The sequence below is a fragment of the Lactuca virosa genome, chromosome 2 (assembly GCF_052849685.1).
Source record: "Lactuca virosa cultivar CGN04683 chromosome 2, Lactuca_virosa_CGN04683_v6, whole genome shotgun sequence".
Taxonomy (NCBI): domain Eukaryota; kingdom Viridiplantae; phylum Streptophyta; class Magnoliopsida; order Asterales; family Asteraceae; genus Lactuca; species Lactuca virosa.
The window spans coordinates 60449049-60461893 of NC_136427.1; positions in this window are offsets into that span (position 1 = coordinate 60449049).

Sequence of the window (12845 nt, forward strand, 5' to 3'; positions counted from 1 at the left end):
TATCGCGTCTATTTTGTTTAGACATGACCATGAAGTGGAAAAGGAATTGAGACGATGTGGGGGTCATCTGAGTTGACTTGACCATTGACTTTTTTACCAGTTTGACTTTTGGTCAAACTTGGGTAGAATTGAGTATATAACTAAGGGCTTGTTTCAATTTGGCTTTATGAAGCTTGGGTTGGTTGTTATGTTGCTGAGGTAGTTGTTGAACTTTTGTCGAGTGGTTCAGGTGAGTTTCTTCACTGTACTCATGGGTCAAAGAACCCAATTCCGGCCCATTGGATTTTGCATGTAGGATGCTAGCTGTCTTTCTTACTCTTGCTGATATGACTGTATACTTTATGTATGTGTGGTGAAATACACCTGGGGGGTGAAATAGAGTCATTCATTAGGTGCTTTTTGTCTTTGCGGGTCTTGCTAATATGCATGTATGCTATATGCATGTAGGGTGAAATAGACCCGTTCAGTTGAAAAATACCGATAAACTTGAAATAGACTCAGGGGTGAAATAGACCCGGGGCTGAAATGGTCTCGTTCGGTTGAAAAACATTGATTAAGTTGAAATAGACTCGGGGTGAAATAGACACGGGGGTAAAATAGACCCGTTATAGCTTTGAACTGTTATCAATGTATGATATGGGGTTATTTTGGGGAACTCGCTAAGCTTTGTGGTTACGGTTTATGTTTAAAATGTTTCAGGTACTTTCGGTTTCAAAAGGAATGGCCTAGCTTGATCAAGCTGCATCCCCTGGAAATTTATTCTGCATTGAATGTTTACGAATTACTCTGATGCTTTGAGAATACTTTGATTCTTGTCGTCTTTTGGAACAATGAATGAATGGTTTTGACTTATTTTAGATGAAATATTTTATTTGGTATTTTTCGGGCGTTACAAGCTGGTATCATAGCCTTGGTTTGAGGGATTTGGGCACACTCTTAGGTGTGCCTGAACTCAAACTAAGGATTTGGTAATCTTTTCGAAAAACAGGTACATTTTCCAATAATATTTCTATAAAGAAAAAAGGAGTGTGATGCCTGCAACCAACCGAGCTCAAGTAAGTCTTCCCAAATTACCCATAATGTGATATGCTTATTGTTTTGGTATGAGTATGTGAGAATTGTATGCCATATTAGGGCTAAGGATCTTATCAGGATTGCATGATAGATTTCTAGGAGAAATGTCTTTATATGCATGTTGATTTAGCTTGTGGTACTGCATGCTAGTATGGATTTCAGATTTTTAGATATAATGGCCTATTTAGCTGATGCACTAGTTTAGAATACTTGATGCTTGAATGTTTCTTGCTTGTTGCTTTTACGGACCTCCAATAATATCGGCTTACTATTAAGCGAATACGTTAGGTTACATGTTGCATGGATTAAATAATTTTAGAAGGTTAGGTTTAAATCTACCGTGTAACTCTTATTTGAGTCCAACCGTTGTAGTGTCAGACCTTGCAGTCGATGAATTATATAGTGCCTGTGGCATGTGATTGTATTCATGAGGTGGTTAGAAGGTATTAAAAGGGGTCTCTTTTGCAACAGATGGCAGAGAGTGGTGTGAAGGGAACCCTAGGTAAGCCTTGGAAGAATGTCAGAATGTGCTTGTGTGAGCATTTTCGAAAAATACATCCTAGAAGGAGTATCTAGCAAGATTAGAAATTTTTGTAGAAGTTGCTAGCATCGCAGAAGCAAGTTAGTTGGAGGATGCCTTTTTATGTTTTTTGCCCTATGGAATGTTATTGCCCGAATGTTGCTTGCTTTGTGCTTTGTGGGACCCATATTGATACGAGCTAACTATTAAATGAATATGTTAAGTTACATGCTCCAATGGTTAAATAATTCTAGAATGGTTGATTTGGCCCTATTGTGCTGCTCTCGTTTGAGTATAACCGTTGTAGGGTTGGGTATTTTATTCGAAAGATTATTTAAGTTTTGTTGCATTTAATTGTATTCATGAAGTAGTTAGCTGATATTAGTAGTGTCTTTTCAGTTGATGGTAGGGTGAGGTGGGAATCCTAGGAGACCCTATGAAGTGCCTTAGATGAATTGGAGCGTTGTTTAGCGGTGTATATTCGTTTGAGAGTGGGTATATGTGATTGGATCAGACGGTAGTGGACATGAGTAGTTATTTAAAGGATCCGGAATAATTCTTGAAGAAAGTACAGATAAGTGTGGAAGGTAGTATTGGGTCCGTACTACCGAAAGCACATGATCCGTGTGTGAATAGAGGAGGATTTCAGGGATTCTAAGGAGTTGATGGAGGGTAGATTGTATGGTTTGGCACTATGATTCACCGCGTGTGTTTTTGTCCTTATCGGTTTATCGGTCATGGTTGTTCAGGCTGAGGATGGGTCTGGTGAATTGTTTGGTCCTTAGTGGCCATGTCAGTTTGGGTGTGAATGGTTAAGACCAAGATGAGTTAGTTTATTTTTAGGTCTTGAGGGCCTTGCTCGAGGTGGTGCCATTCGAGTCACGGGACTCAAGAAGGAAGTGGTTGTGATGATCGGCTCGAGGATTGCAGTCGGAGGTTGAATGATTGGCAAATGGATTAGGATGTCACTATCTTTGACAGGGGTTACGTACTTCTAGCTTTCCGCATTCGGGAGAAAGAGAGAGTAGACATGTGATTTTTCAGAGTTGGGGTGTAGACGCAACATATGTCTAGATAATTGCGGTTTTCTTTGGGAACAATTATGGTAGTGTGGGAATGCATAAGAGGATACTTGTGGTATAGTTTCCTTGAGATGAGGTCAAGGGCCTGCTTTCTTTGAATATAGTTAGGTTAGGTGCTAGTTGATTGTTTTAGGAATCAATGAAGTGAATTAGGAACAAAAAACTTTTGTTGTCCCTGATGTATCCCGACTATGAGATTGATTCCACTTGTATTTATGAATGATTCTCGCTATGAATTGATGGTTGGGGATTTATAGGCAAGGTGTGTTGTAGTCCATTTGTTTCTAGATAGAGAATTGATATTATGAACGGGGTATCAGAATTATTGCTTGTGCATATGCATGGGATTCATGATGTTAAAGGAACTTATGATTGGGGAGCTTCTGAGGTCTCCATCTAAGATTCAGAATCTCGTTGAGCTTGCTTAGTATTTGTTTAGAACATCATCCTGCATAGTGTTATACATTCCAAGGGTCTGGGATGCTATGTATCTGTTTAGCTGGTTTGAGATTTGGTCTATTTGCAATGCCACTTGGTGGTAGTTTGAAACGTAAATGAAGGAGAACTAGATATTCTGCTTGGAGGATCATCGATGTGCTCGGTTTCATTGTTTTGACATAATAGGTCATAGGTGTATGTGCTTAGGAATGCATGAGTTGTCATCGCGACAGGAAGATGTTCGACAAGGAGCTCGTTGTATCTAGTGTTTCCTTTTGGGATCTCCAATGATTAGGTCAGGAGGCATTTGGGCCGCTCAGGTTGAGTATAGGTTGTTTAAGGATTTGTTAGCTCGTTGTATAGATTGTTATATATAGTCTAGGATGAGCAGTTGATTATTTGTTAATCAACTTCAGGGTTGTTATGTGTAGTTCCACATGGGCTTTGTTCAGTAGTGTTTTAGATCAGTAGATTTGTTGTTAATGCATTCTAGATCGTTGGTCACTTCCTTCATCGTCAATAGCTAAGGTTCTTCGAAAGTTTTGAGTTTAATAAGTGGAATTTCAATGTATGCATCAACCTATCGTTAAAATTTGTACATTGTACCTTTTGGTTTCTAGGTATGGGTAACCTCAATTGTTTGTTATGGAAGTATTGTTCATAGCGGGCTTGGGGTTGGCAGTTGTCCTTGGTTATTAGGAGTTCGGACGTCGGAGCGATATTGCTTAGTTTTTCAGGTATGGATTTGGATTCATGCAAAATCCAATTTGGGCATGTCATCGACAAGGTTGGTTTTTGGATTGATCCGACCAGAGTTTTAGAAACATTTCTTAATAACTTTGGAAGTTTTATTGAGCTAGTTACATATTGGTGGAATCTATTTAGTTTCAATCAAGGGTTAAGATCTTGTGTCAGTTATTTATGAGGATGTTTTTGTTAACGATTGAGGTTCTTCATTTCGTTGGATCTACTGGTGCTTCACCTTTGGGTAATGTTGTAAGGAAAAAGGAATGTAGTAGATCCAGGGTTGGTTATGGGTTCTCTTGAGGGTGTGTATTATGGTAAGTTCATTAGATATTGTCGTGAGGGGTGTATGTGGACTGAACAAGATAGAAAATGAGCACTTGGTTCGAATTATAGGCATGGTTCTTATTTGGGTTATAGCCTATAAATTGGAGCAAGAGTACGCCCACCTATCTCATTCGTTGGTTGTGTGCGACCATGTTTTTGTCTGATTTTGAATTAGTAGGAGCCTGTAATGTGAAAGGATTTGTGCGTTATAGAAGAGTATGGCTTGTGATGTGTTTGGTTGGTGATTGAGAGGGATGTTGATTGGGTTCCTACAAGTCGGTGGGTTGATGATTGAGTACCTTTAGGTCCATGTGGTGCTAGTCATGAGTCTTCATGATAGTGATGGAATAACGGCGGGATCAGCATAATACCATGAGCTTATCATTCAAGTGGCTAGAGGGTGTCACGATGTATCGTGAACCAGCAGTTGTATGATTATGATGGGTGGGCCCGGTAGTCATTTGGTTGAGACTCTTAGGTCTCGGATTGTTAGTCTTATTGATATGCTTGGATGTTAGTGCATTGTTGGGACTCGGTAGACTCAATGACCAACCGATTTGGATCATGTGGATAGTAAAAGCTTGTTGGGAGTATTAATTGTGCATCATAAGTCTCTTGCTGAATGTTTGCATTATGAACCCAGTTTCTTGACATACTATTTATTAGGAGTTTGGTTACCAATGTTAGGTATAGGTTCTGAAATCTCGAGTTATGGAGTTTGTTGTAAATATATCGAGTGATTTGTTAGGTGGATGTACAACCTGAAATGATAAGGGAATTGAATGCAACATAAGGTTCTTGGATTGACCATCATTATACTCGTGGGATCAGTAGGTTGGTAATGACTTGTCAGGAAGTCTAGTGTGTATTTAAGGTTTTTTGGCACAATTTCTGGATTTGGGATTCGGTGAAATTCACGATTACAATGTTTGAGAATTCTTTCTGCATGGTTTGGTGGTGTTCCTAGTCAGGTAACTAAGGGTAGGTATGACGATTGGATGATCATCAGTCCTAGGGTATGGTTTGTGAAGTTTAGACTGATTGGTTCCCGGTTTTGGGGAGTATATTAATGAAGTTGGTTTGTGGCTGTAGTTCTGAGAGTTCCCGGTTTGAGTGGTTTTCTATGGAAGTTGGGTGATACAGTTAGGAGAGAAAGATAGTTGTTATGGTTGAGTATTTTCAAGTTATTAGGTTGTTTGTTGGCAGATGTGGGTTTCTGAGTGGTCTCTCTAGTTTTCTTTATAAGATGCCTTGATTTCGAAATGGTTTGAGGGAGCTTATGGAATATGTTGGAATTATTTCAGAGATCCTAACCAAGACGGATTTTGAGGATGAAATCTAGTTTAAATGGGGGAGAGTTGTAACATCATGTTTCGAGAAGTTTCTTATTTCAGGATTGTGGCTAATAAATGGTTCAAGTAAGGGAATAGGGTTTAGACCCTATTCGATGTTGATAATATTAGTTATGTGATCCAAGCCCTTGGTTTGTGTTTTAGAGTCAAAGGGTAAAATGGGAAAAGTGATGTTTCAGACTTCTTCCATGAATTAAGGATTTTAGTTCGATATGTTTTAAATTAAAAGTAATTAGTAGGATTCTGGGGCTCTTCAATACCTTTCCGTTCATATAAAGATCGCCGAAGACAGAGTTAAAACGAAGAAGTTATGGCTGTTTGAAATTGAAGTGGAAATTGGGGGTTTTGTGTGCATAGGAAAGTTACGCAAGGCGTAACTACTATGCAGGGCGTAAATGTTGAAATATTGGACGTGGGTTTAATAACATCTGCATGGCGTAGGTTATGCTATGCATGGCGTAATCGTGGCATATCAAAACCGTAATTCTTTGTTTTTGAGCCCTATTTAAGGGCTCTATCTTATGTGAAACACTGTCATGACCAACCTCCATTACCTAAGATCATTCCTTGAGAAATCCTGGCCTCCTCTTACTTGTTTTTGAGCCTTGACATCATTTATGACCTTATTTCTACATTGGAAGGTTAAATTTTTAAGAGCAAGGTGGTGGAAAAGTGTATAGAAGAAGGGTTTGAGTATAGATCCAACAAGGTTACTTCATTCATGGACTATTATGAGTAAAAAGCTTCTAACTTGCTCATTGCTTTCATAGATTTAGTTATTTGTCATATTTTCCACTTTTTGGTCCCTTGATCTTGTGTTTTGGGAGTTGTAAGAACTCCAACTTCTTTTGACCTATTTGGAACAATCTTGGGAATTATTGGACTTGGAAAGTTGTGCTTTGGTGCTTGTTCATTAATCCATGCAAGTTGTGTTTGAATTTTTAGTCATTTTAGTGTATAAAGTTTAGATCTTCAAAGTATGTGACCTTGTTATGGATAAAGTTGGAAACTTTATCCATCTAAACATCATATTGATTCAGATATGAAGGTTGGAGACTTGGACTTCACGGATTAAGTTAAGAAAGATACATTTTGGTCGCTTTAAGACTTAAAGACTAGATCTTGTTTGTTTGGACCATCCAAATGCATAAAGTTGGAAACTTTATCCATTGAAGCTATTGGGAACCAGAAATGATGTTATGATTTTTAGTCTTTATGGATAAAGCTATTAAAGAAATGAAAAGCTTTTCTTAACAATAGTCACGGCGTAATCAAGAGGCCGACGACTTGGTGAAAAGATTTATTGCGTCTATTTTGTTTGGACGTGAGAACAACGTAGCAAAGTAATTGCTTCGACATGGGGGTCATCTGAGTTGACTTGGCCGTTGACTATTAAACAAATTTGACTTTTGGTCAGACTTGGGTGGAACTAAGTATTTGAAAATGGGCTGGCTTTAGTTTGGCTTTAGGAAGCTATAATAACCCGAATCCTGGATGTGAAACTGGAAGAGTTATAGTGCATTGTAGAACCTACTCGACGAGTTGGTTGGTCCCGACTCGTCGTGTAGGAGCTGAGCTGGCCGTGTGAGTTATGAAGCCTACTCGTCGAGTCGAAGGTTGGACTCGACGAGTTGAGTCTGTGTTGAGAAAACCCTAATTTTAGGGCTTACACGCAATTTAAAGAACCTTAAGCCCTCATTTCCGCCTCCCTTATCATCCTAGCCCTCTGTGAGAAACCCTAATCGTGTGTATCCATTTGTGTTAGAGAGAGAGAAGATAACTTTGGGTGTTTTAGTGAACTTGTGGAAGAAGAGTGAAGGGCATCAATCTTTGGAGCGAGAAGAGGCTTGTGGATCAAGTGTTTCTCTGTGTTAGCTTCAGTTGGAGGTAAAAAGCTACCATCTTGAGCATCTCTTGTGATAGATCTCATCCTAGGGAGTTTTAGGGCTTATTTCCATCCATCTTTTTGGTTTTTGAGTTGTTGAGCTTGTATGGAGGTTGAGACTCTAGATCTGAGCTATATGAGTTCTTATGAGCCCAAAGATCCAAGCTTTTTCAAGATTTGGACAAGTCTCCATGCATGAAGACCTTTATGGAGCTTGTTTTGGCATTTTGAGCCCTTTATGCCATGCATGAACGTAAAGCTTGCAGCTTTTCGTGATAATTCAGCCTTAGGAGGCTAGATCCAGAGTATGTTACCTTTTTCTGTCCCAAAATCCTCTGAATGAGCAAATGGACTGAAGAGACTCGACGAGTTGGTGAGCCGACTCAACGAGTCGGTTAGGGTTTGCCTCGATGGTTTGGGCGCATCACAGACTTGGCGAGTTGACGAGAGAACTCGACGAGTTGAGATTGTTTTACCCGTCTTTGGAATCGGATCGGACTCGACGAGTTGATTAGACAACTCGACAAGTAGGTAAGGTTTTCCTGATCTTTTGGACGATGCATGAACCCGACGAGTTGGCTAGCAACTCGGCGAGTAGACTCGGGTTTTCGCGATTTACTGAGTTCTGAGGGACTCGACGAGTTCAGGAGCTGTACTCGGCGAGTTGAGTCAACATGGACTGTTGACTTAAGTGTTGACCTCCGTTGACCTTTAGAGTTGGGTCAGTGTTGACTGTTGACGTTCGTTGACTTTAGGGTTTTGGTCAACTTCAGATTTTAGAGGCCATGTAGGGGCGGAGATTAGACCAACGGCTCGAGTGAGGGATGCATTGCTTTCCTTTGCGAGGTGAGTCTTCTCACTACACTTACCTGAGTGGTACTTACTGTGTGACCAAGGGGTCTTATTCGTGTTATTACCAGAGGGTCTTATTTACATTATTGACCGGAGGGTCTTAGTACATTGTTGATCGGAGGGTCATTATACACTATTGACCGGGGGGTCGAAATTGTTTTTACTGTGATATGTGCTGCCATGCATACTGTCTATGTGACTTATGCTGTTATATTATTTTGTGTAGATGTTGATATTATGAGCTTCTACTTAGATATGTGATATCATGCATTCTGTCTTGTGATTTATGTTTTATATTATGTTGTGCATTATTGAGATAGGACCACAGGGTCCAACCCGATCTGTGAGACCGGATGGTCTTCACCGAGACACATGACCGGAGGGTCCACACCAAGCCGTGAGACTGGAGGGTCCTCACCGAGACGCATGACCGGAGGGTCCATGCCGAGCTATAGACATGAGAGGCTTATTATTTGTGTATGTGGTATTTTGAGGAACTCACTAAGCTTATGTGTTTCAGGTTCTTCTGTAGATTACGGGAAGGCGAAGGCTTGATTGTACACGCCTGTTCGAGATTATGTTGAGGATCCTCGGATACTGTCAGTTGTTTCGTTGATTTGGGTTTTAACAATTGATACATTGTGGTTTTTAGAAAATGTGACATTGAGTTTTATGTGATTTTATAACAATTTTTTTTTTGAAATTTTAGAGTGTTACAAGTTGGTATCAGAGCCTTGGTTTGAGAGATTCAGATATACTGTCGGGTATATCTGGACTCAAATAGAGGATTTGACAAAATATTCTAAAGAGGAATGTTTTTTCTAAAACGATTAAGAGTTTTTAAGAGAAAACGAGACGGAGTAGTGGGTACAATCAGCCAGATCCCGAAGGGTGATTTCCCAAAATACCATTACTTGCTTATATTATGAGATATTTTACGAGATATTAGAGCTGCATGATAGAGAATAGGCTAAGTATTTCTGGTATTTAGAGCTAGAGTTACCTGATTCATGATGCCTTAGCCTAGGGGATGCTATTGATTGATATTATCTGCTATTTTCTCTATGTATGTGTTGAGTAGGAGTATCTAGCAAGAATCTCTTAGAGAGAGCTTTGAGTAGTGGAGTAATCTAGGAGAGATACCTAGATGTGCTTTTGAGGAATCTTCTGAGAGAGCAGTTAGATACCACGAGTGGTAGGATTTCCTGAGTTCGGTGATGCCTTTTAGTTGTTGATAGAGCAAGTGAAGTTGTATGCTAGAGTGGTGTTATGTGCCGGTGGAGGTCACTCGATGCTCGAATGTTGCTTGCTTTGTGTTTTGTGGGACTCCTGAATGATGGGAGTCAGCTACTAAGTGAATATGACGATATTCACGAGGTAAATGGCTGGCATTATGAGGAGTTCTTCAGCAGCTGATGGCAGAGAAGTGTGAGAGCCTAGGGAGAAATTGGAGTATAATGAGTATGCTGTTTAGAGGTGAGTATGCGCTGGAGAGCAAACATGGGTGATGGGATTGGAGATCGAGAAGGATGAGCAACTACTTAGAAAATCTAAGACGATTCGTGTGGAAAGTATAGGTAGATGTCGCAGGTAGTATGGGCCCATACCACTTAAAGCAGAGGACCCATACTCGAAACAAGGAGAATTCCAGAGGTTCTAAATAGCAGATTGAGAGGAGATAACATGGTTCGAGTACCATGATTCATAGCAGAGAGTGCTTCTGTCTTTACCAGTTATCCCGTTGTGATTGTTCAGATTGAGAACTGATATGCTAGAGTGTGGGGCCAGAGGGCCATGACGGACGAGCTTTAATGGAGCGTACCTTGTGAGGGAAATTGAGTTACATCCCGAGAAGTTTTACTGGTGAGATGCCAGTTGGAGTCGCATGGCTCAAGGAAAGGTGGAGATGGTGCATTGTGGAGGACTGCGATCTGGGTTGAGTGACCGGCTGACGGTTGAGATGTCACTTTCTGAGGCGAAAGTTACACTATTTCTGTTTTCCGTATAGAGCGAAGGAGATATCGAGCTTCTAATATCATATTTGGAGGTAAACCCCGTGGGGGTAACATTTAGTTGCGATATCGTCACCAGAGTATTTAGTAGTGCGTCTGTTGCGAGGTATTTCTTATACCATAGGAGATTCATCAGTGGGGACTGAGGTGGATGAGGACAAGGATATGCCTTAGTCGAGTATAGAGAGGCATATGTTAGCAGTAGTTTCAGGTAATCAAGAGAAGTATATTGGGGCGGTGGCCCTCGTGGTTTACATTGGGCATCGACCGTGAGTGTGACGTCTCTTGCCTCTATGATAATCCGCGCGATGGAATGTTGGTTGAGGAATCATAGGTGAGGTGTGTAATAGTGCATTACTGTCAGACTGAGGGTCATGACTACTTTAGGACAGTTGATAAGTTCGGTAGTGTGTTGGTATGTGATTTTGGATGACTAGGGGCAGTGACGTTGGGAAGTTTCCGAGGATTTCATCTGACATTCAGGATATTTGGAGTTGCTTGGTCTCTATTGGGAAGATCATCGAGTGTTATGTAGTACGTTCCAAGAGTAAGTGTGATGGTCCTAGTGAAACAACTTGTGGAGTAGACTGTTGGTATGCCAATTGGTTATGATTTGAGCCCTGAGTGGGGGAGAACTGGGTATTCTAATGAGAGGATCAGCAATCTGTCCAAGTGCGGTTAGAGGACTGGGTGCGGGGATCTGCGGTCCGAATATATGGGACTAGGGTCATGTGGTAGTTAGGGCAATGTATAGAGCGAGAGGAAGCATGTTGCACACGCTCAGGAGAGAATAAGTGTCTTCACGACAGGTGGTCATTGGGCAGATGATTTGGAGACCAACTTCAGAGTTGGTATGAGTATTATCGCATGGGTTTTGATTAGTAGAGAATGGGGTTCAGATTTTTGTCAACGTGTTCTTAGTCATTGACGACTCCTCCGTGTTTCAAATTGTGAGTTGGAGTATTTTGAGGATTACGAGTTGTGCGAGAGGAAGATCAGTGGTCGTATCAAGACATCGTGAGATTCTGAGATGTTGTATCGTGGTATCCGAGTGTGATGCTGTGAGTGGAAGATCCGTGAGTAACGCAAGACATCATGAGATTTTGATATGTTGTACTGGGGTATCCGAGTATGATGCCCTAAATGGTTGGATCATTATGAGAACTGGGTTGGTCAGATGGAAAGTGGAACATCTGGGACTATATTTCCAAATAAGAGGTCATCAGTTAATTATCGCCAAACGGGGGTTGCCCAAGGGTGTAACTGTGTTGAAGAAAGTGCTTTGTCTAAAAGAATTTTCATAAAGAGTAGTGGTGCATAAGTTGGGTAGGTGTGTACCTATCTATGTTGGGCCACAGAGTATGAGTTAGTGAACTCAGTGTAGTGATGACTGGAGGATGAGATTGTGGGGTGATAAGAGAACGAATGGATCCGAGTGGGAGTAATCACTTGGGACAGTCAGGGTAAACCATGGGGTGAGCTCGTGGCGAGTCAGTGAGTGAGTGTCGTAAGCCTGCGGGGAACCGTAGCATTCACGAGTCAGTGAGAGAGTGTCATAATCCTGCGGGGAGCCGTAGCATTCACGAGTCAGTGAGAGAGTGTCGTAAGCCTGCGGGGAGCTGTAGCATTCACGAGTCAGTGAGGGAGTGTCTTAAGACTACGGGGAACCGTAGCACTCAGTAGTCAATAAGAGAGAATGTTGTAACTACATGGAGCCGTAGTATTCACTAGTCATACCATGACGCAAGGGAGTTCTTAGTCTTGGTTAGCCTTACCAATTGAGTCTTCGGGAGCTGGTGGTCGGACGAGGGGTGGGACTGGGGTCTCCGTGATGGTTGGGAATCGTTATATCCCGAGTTGAGGAGGGGTTATCGCAATCGGAATGAATTGGAGAAATGGGGTATGAATGAATTCGCGGATCTCGGGTCATGAGTTGAGTATCAGATTGGAAATGAGTGGTTCCAATTTTTCTGTTGAATCAGACTATTGAGCTTGATTTTGGCTCAATTTGTGTATTGAGTAGGCGGGATGAGATGCCGGATTCTTAGATGGGTTTCATTTTGAGAGGTATTGGTTTCCATCTGATGTCTTAGACCTGAGTGGGTCAGTTCGTTGGTATGGGAAGGACCACGAGACGCATGGAACTCGTGAGTGGTAGACGACAGAGGTCGGATGTGAGGCAACTTCACATGGGGTTGTAGTATTCGCTTGAGGTAAAGAAACTTCGTGACTTTGTGTGTCACGATGGGCCGAGATAGCTATTGTGAGAAGGAAGTCTGTAAAGTCATTTTATTGGGTGTGCAATGGGTAGTCTTTGGAGGTTCAACTGATGGGTCGGGAGCTGATCTGGTGCTTAGTGTTGGAAGGGATATGTGAGAGGAAGCTGGGGCTTATGTTTATAGATGTCATAAAATACTTCTGAGCGGGCACGATCATTTTTCTTATGCTTGAGAACAGAGAATGGAGGTTCATTTTTTTCAGATGGTTTGTGATAGTAGTACAGGTGGTGGGTCCCTGGTGAGATGTGACCCTTTCGTTCCTTTTGAGTACGATCTAGAT